This window comes from Octodon degus, unplaced genomic scaffold, assembly GCF_000260255.1.
Source record: "Octodon degus isolate 3935 unplaced genomic scaffold, OctDeg1.0 scaffold00208, whole genome shotgun sequence".
Classification (NCBI taxonomy): domain Eukaryota; kingdom Metazoa; phylum Chordata; class Mammalia; order Rodentia; family Octodontidae; genus Octodon; species Octodon degus.
Genome location: NW_004524784.1, coordinates 120,792 through 126,799, shown reverse-complemented (window position 1 = coordinate 126,799; position 6,008 = coordinate 120,792). Strand labels below are relative to the sequence as shown.

General features: G+C 34.9%; 1 pseudogene; it reads left to right on the top strand.

The window, feature by feature from the left end:
• Positions 1-1,016: 1,016 nt before the first annotated feature.
• Positions 1,017-6,008, top strand: part of LOC101580711 — a 19,181-nt pseudogene continuing 14,189 nt past the window's right edge.

Sequence of the window (6,008 nt, the reverse complement as noted above, 5' to 3'; positions counted from 1 at the left end):
TATTAGAAATCTCTGGTAGTTTATGTACAACATATAATATTCAATATGTAATAAAACATTACTATAATTTGAAAGATGGCAGAAAATGTCATGCTTTGAAAAAGAGATGGCAGATAATAAAAAACATACAAATAATCCAAATGTAAAGTTAGCCAACTCATCTAAATCATTTTTTTTCTTTTGTGGTACAGAGGATTGAATTCAGGACCTTGTGCTTGCCAGGCAAGTGCTTATTCTACTGAGCTATCTCCCTGGCCCCAAGTATCACCCCATTCCCCCCCTTAGCTAAAACAGTTACAGCTGGGAAGATGGCTCAGTAGGATAAGCACTTGCCTGGCAAACACAAGGGCCTGAGTTCAATCTCCGGTTCCGGAAAAAAAAAAAAAAAAATCTAGGTTTCAGAAAAGTTTAATTTGGGGCCAGGAAGATGGCTTAGTGGAATAAGCGCTTCCCTGGTAAGAGTAAGATCCTGAGTTCAATCCCTGGTTCCGAAAAAAAAAAAAAAAAAAAAAAAAACTACAGTATGTTCAAGAAATGAAAGAAATCTAAGTCAAATAGATGAAGTATAAAAGAAAAATTTAATGGAAAATTGCAATCAAGAAAAAGAGTTAAATGCATACTCTATGACTCAAAATAGAAACATTTCCAAAATAAAGAACTTATTAAGGGCTGGCCAAATAGCTCATTGGATTAAAACACCTGTTTAGACAGATGCAGGGGCTGGGAGTTGAATCCCTGAGCCTGCCGTGTTGGCCCCATGTGCACGCTGAGATGGCGATTGAGACTGGGCGTGGTGGCACGTGCCTGTAATCCCAGTACTTGGGAGGCTGTAAACAAGTGGATCCCTATGAGTCTGATCCATACAGTGAGATGCTGTACACCCTGTACAAAAAAAAAAAAAAATTACAAAAATACAAAAAAAGAAAAGAACTCTTTTGATAAATTTGGTAACACACTGGCTATTGGATGGTAAGTCCATAAAAATATTAAGTGTAACACTGGAAAAGGAAGCACCCATGAAGGTGGGAGAACATGTAGCAGTGGTCAAGTGAGCAATTATTCAAGAAATAAAAAAGATCAAATGTAATAGGATGTACTTAAAAGAGAGGGGAAAAAAGGACAAAGAAAAATACTTCTGATAATGAATAAGTTAATTCTATCCTTATGTGAGACACACCTGCATAAATTCTAGAAGCTCTGTGAACCCCAAAGAGGATAAATCAAAGCTAAAGAGCAAAGAACAAAAATAAAGTGGGAGAATATTGCCTTTATAGGAAAAATAAGAAAAAAATAACTGGCTCCCCAGCAGGGATAAGGAAAACAAGATGGAAATACCAATGCATCGCCAAAGGCTAAGATGGAATAACTCTGCCAACATAGAATTCTGTATCCACTAAAAATAGTTTTCACAACTCAAGGTTGTTGTAAACATTCAAACAATAACTAGATGACATCATTCTAGCTGTCATAAAAAAAGGAAAAGTTACTAAGGGCCTTGCATGCGGATAAAAAAGTACTTCAGAAACATGGAAATACAAGAGGAAGTAAAGCTCACAGCAATAATAAAGATATAAATGATTACTGATTATAAGTGGGTAAGTGCAAATAAATACAGTACTGTGTCAGTGATATGTGTGAATAATAATGCAAGCAAGGATAACAGAATATTAACTGTAGATAGCAAAATTCATAATACTGTGTGAAATTGTGATTATTCTCATAATACTGATATAAAGAAGGAAAAAAGCTTTTTAGAGCTTCTATGGTTGTCAAAGAAAATTAAAAGTAATAGCCTGTATTTTTTGTAATAAGAAAATAATATGAATTATAATTTCTATAGTAGCCAATAAAGATGGTAACATAATGTATAATTAATTATTAGTATAAATAATGTAATAAAATATTTAATTCAAAACACTAAAGAAAACAAAAGGAATATAAAGAGTCAGAATAAATGAAAATAAATACCATAGGAGCCAGGGAGATGGTTCAGTGGAATAAGTGCTTCCCTGGCAAGCTTAAGAGCCTACATTCAATCCCTGGTTCACCAAAAAAAGAAAAGCAAATACATAAATAAATAACAATGTGATAATTTAACCCTAACCACTTAATTGTACTAAATTTAAGTGGATAGAATACACCAAGGCAAAGCCAACTAATATAAAGATAGTAGTTATAACTGAATGATTTTGCAAGAGACTAAATAGCAAAAAGTATGGGGGAAAATGCTTAAGAGCACTCTTACCCTTATTAGTCTCCAGAAATACTAAAATTAAAATAATAATATAAGGGCCAGGGAGATAGCTAGGTGGTCTAAGCACCTGCCTGGCAAGCTCAAGGATCCAAGTTCAGTCCCTGGTACCACATGCCGTGATGGCCCCAAGCCAAGCCGGCCACCAAAGCCAGGCATTGTGGTACATGCCTGTAATATCCGTGCTGAGGAGGCTGAGACAGGATGATCACTATGAGTCTGAACTGCATAGCGAGATGCTGTACAAATAAATAAATAAATAAATAAATATTTTGTAAACAAAGCAATCATAATATAATAACTCTAGCCAATGATAAAAGCTAATTTTAAAATAATGTCAGTACAAAGTTTCATTGACAATGTGGAAGGATGGGAACTGTTCTACATTGCTAAGAAAAACATACATTAGTAATACCATGATAGGAAATTATTTGCCATTATGCACTAAAGCTGAACATATGATTTTTTTTTTCTCTATTTGGTTGGTACAGGGTCTCACTATGCAACTTGGACTCATAGTGATCCTCCTGTTCTCAGCCTCCCCAGTGCTGGGATTACAGGTGTGCACCACCACACCCGGGACTCAGTGGCCAGCTCACTGCACCTGGAAGCTGGGCCAGTGCAGCTTGTGGTGGCGAAATCAAACCTTGGTCCCTGGGCTTGTTAAAAGAGCGCATCTATGAAATTTTCTCTATATCAAATCACAATGTTAGAATGAGTAAGACTTTTTCAACATATTCCTAAGAAAAATGTGTCATAGTACATTGTTTTCTCTTGTGCAGAGATTCATTTGGTGGAATAAATATCATAGGTAGTCTGAGATGCAAAATAACGCGTACGCTTATTAGGTACATTTAATCATTTTGTGATACACTGCAATGTTGTATAGTATGTTTTTTCTCCAAATTAGTAATAAGAATAAATTTAAAACTTTGTCATAGCAATTCTTTGTTGAACTTAATTCTCAGTAATTATTTTGTGTTGATAATATTAATCATTCCCACCCCTTAGTATTTTCCAAGAATGAAATATGTTTTTATGACTATATTCAGTGGAGGACCACCTGAGCAGCTCTCCTTGAATGAAGAGCAGTTGTCTCCATTTGGTCTGAGCCTGACCCTCTCCTTGTGTGGATAAGTACAGATCTGGCTAGGACTTCTCTTTACCTTTTCAACTGGCTTTAAGCAATGCATGTTGGTCTAGCTGAGATGCTGGAAGTAGTCTTTAAAGATGGCTTGTGTGTTTCCCTGATAACCTACACCTGCTGCTCTTTAATATGAGTCGGGTTGAGACAAGATAAAGAGCCAATGCTCCATGCTGTCAGCTTGGATCAAAATAGGTAGCATAGATAGTTGGCTTCTGCCTAGTATACAATCAGTTTAGAATATAATATAGTTGATCTACACAAAAAGATGTACATGGACATAGAAGATATCTTTCAAGAGGTTGAAAATAATAAAATTTTGATAATGGCAAGATCTAACTCTTTAGAAGTTACTTAAAATTGTGCAGGTACTTGAATTAATGAGTCCTAAGGACACAAGGAGAGAGGAAAATTTCATTTTAAGTTGTAACTATATTACCTCTTAGTGGAACTCATGACTGAACAAATTAGGACTCAAGAACTTCAGGGCTGCAGGTGCCTGGGTCAAAAATGCCAGGAAAAGTCCTTTCATTTGCCAAAATAACAGTATTTGCAGCATTTAATATTCTTGGCAATGTGCTACAGCAATAAAATAAACATAAAATATATTGCAGCCTGACATTATAAAATAGCCTGTGAATGTACTGAATTATTCTTAGGAAAAAATAAATGTGTGGTAATCTCAGAGATATATACAACAGCGTAGACTATGGTTACATGCAATTAATTTAAAGTGATACATTTTAGTCTTTTCTTAAAAACTTTCTTTTTACTAACCACTCTCATACATACTTAAGAAATAAATTGCCTGCATTTCTGGAGCATAGCACAACTTCTAAATTATAAGATCAAAGATGATTTACTGTTAGTTACTCACTTCCTATTTCCCATTTGCATTGTTCTTTAAACAATCTAAATTTATATAATTAGAAACCAGTTTATTACCAGCAAACAGAATGTGTTTGCATTTACTCAGACTACAATAACATAAGTTTCTTGGGCATTAAGTTCAATAAAGAATTGCTATGACAAAGTTTTAAATTTATTCTTATTACTAATTTATAGAAAAATGCACTATATACAACATTACAGTATATTGAAAAATGATCAAATATACCTAATAAGTATATGCATTATTTTACATAGTTATTATTCTGTGTTGAGAATATTAATCATTCCCTCCCCTTAGTATTTTCCAAGAATAAAACATATTATAATGAATACATTCTGTGGAGGGCCACCTGAGCGGCTTTCCTTGAATGAAGAGCAATTGTCTTTATTTTGGCTGAGCCTGACCCTGTCCTTGTATGGATACGTACAGAGCTCACTAGGACTTCTCTTTATCTTTTCAATTGGCTTTAAACAATGCATGTTGGTCTAGCTGAGGTGCTGGAGGTAGTCTTTAAAGATGGCTTGTGTGTTTCCCTGATAACCTACACCTGCTGCTCATTAATATGAGCCAGATTGAAACAGAATGAAGAACCAGTGCTCCAAGTTGTAGGATGGGATCGAGCCTTGAGGTAGAGGATATCACTTCTTGGGGCTTGAAAGATTATGTATCAGAATGGAAGCACTGGACCGCATAATATTTGATACTGTCTCAATAGTGTAATGCAAATTATTTTTTAATATCTTTCTCTCTGCAAATGACAGAGTAAATGCAGGCTTCTTACCTATCATAGCCCACAATATTCAAATTCTTCCTATAATTCTCAATCATTCATCTTCAAGTCACTCCTCCTTTGTGACTGAATAAAACCAAGGTTCAGCCCTGGGTCGAGGCCTTTGTTGCAGATAGCCGTCACCATGGCTAGAGTTGGGACCCCTTGGCTCCCCATAACTACAAATATGCTTTAGCGTCTTTATTCTGCTGTGATTGCATTGGATATGGTTGATTGGAATTAACTTGATGTCATTCCAATAATTTATCCATGGGATTACAAATAAACTTCCTGGACCAATAGGAGGACCAAAAAGGACTCTGTAATATTCCACAATAAAACTGAAATTTTGTGTTCTCTGAACAATATCTCCCCAACCATCCCTAGCCCATGTTCACTATGCTAGCCCTTGTTAATCACTAAAGCACTGTAGTTTAGTGAGTCAACTTTTTAGATTCTATATATAAGTAAGACAATATTGCACTTGTCTTTCTGTGCCTGGTTTGTTCCATATAACACAATGACCTCCAAGTTCATCTACACTAGTATATATGGCATTATTTCCTTCATTTTAATGGCTGAATAATATCTCACTGTATATATATATATATATATATACCGTATTTTCTGTATTAGCTTAACCATTAATTAATATTTAGGTTGATTCTATGATTGAGTTATTAATAATGTATTGATAATCATGGAACTGCAGATATGCCTTGAATATAATGATTTCATTTGGTTTGGATAAAATGCAAAGTGACTGCTGTATCACAAAGTAGCTCATTTTAATATTTGAGTATATCCACCCCATTTTCATGATGTGTGTATCAATTTATATACCCACCAACAGTATGCAAGGATTCCCTGTCTTCACTAATGCCTGTTATTGTTTGCCTGTCCACATAATAGATATGAGGTGATATCTCATAAATTTGGTGGGTTTTTTTTT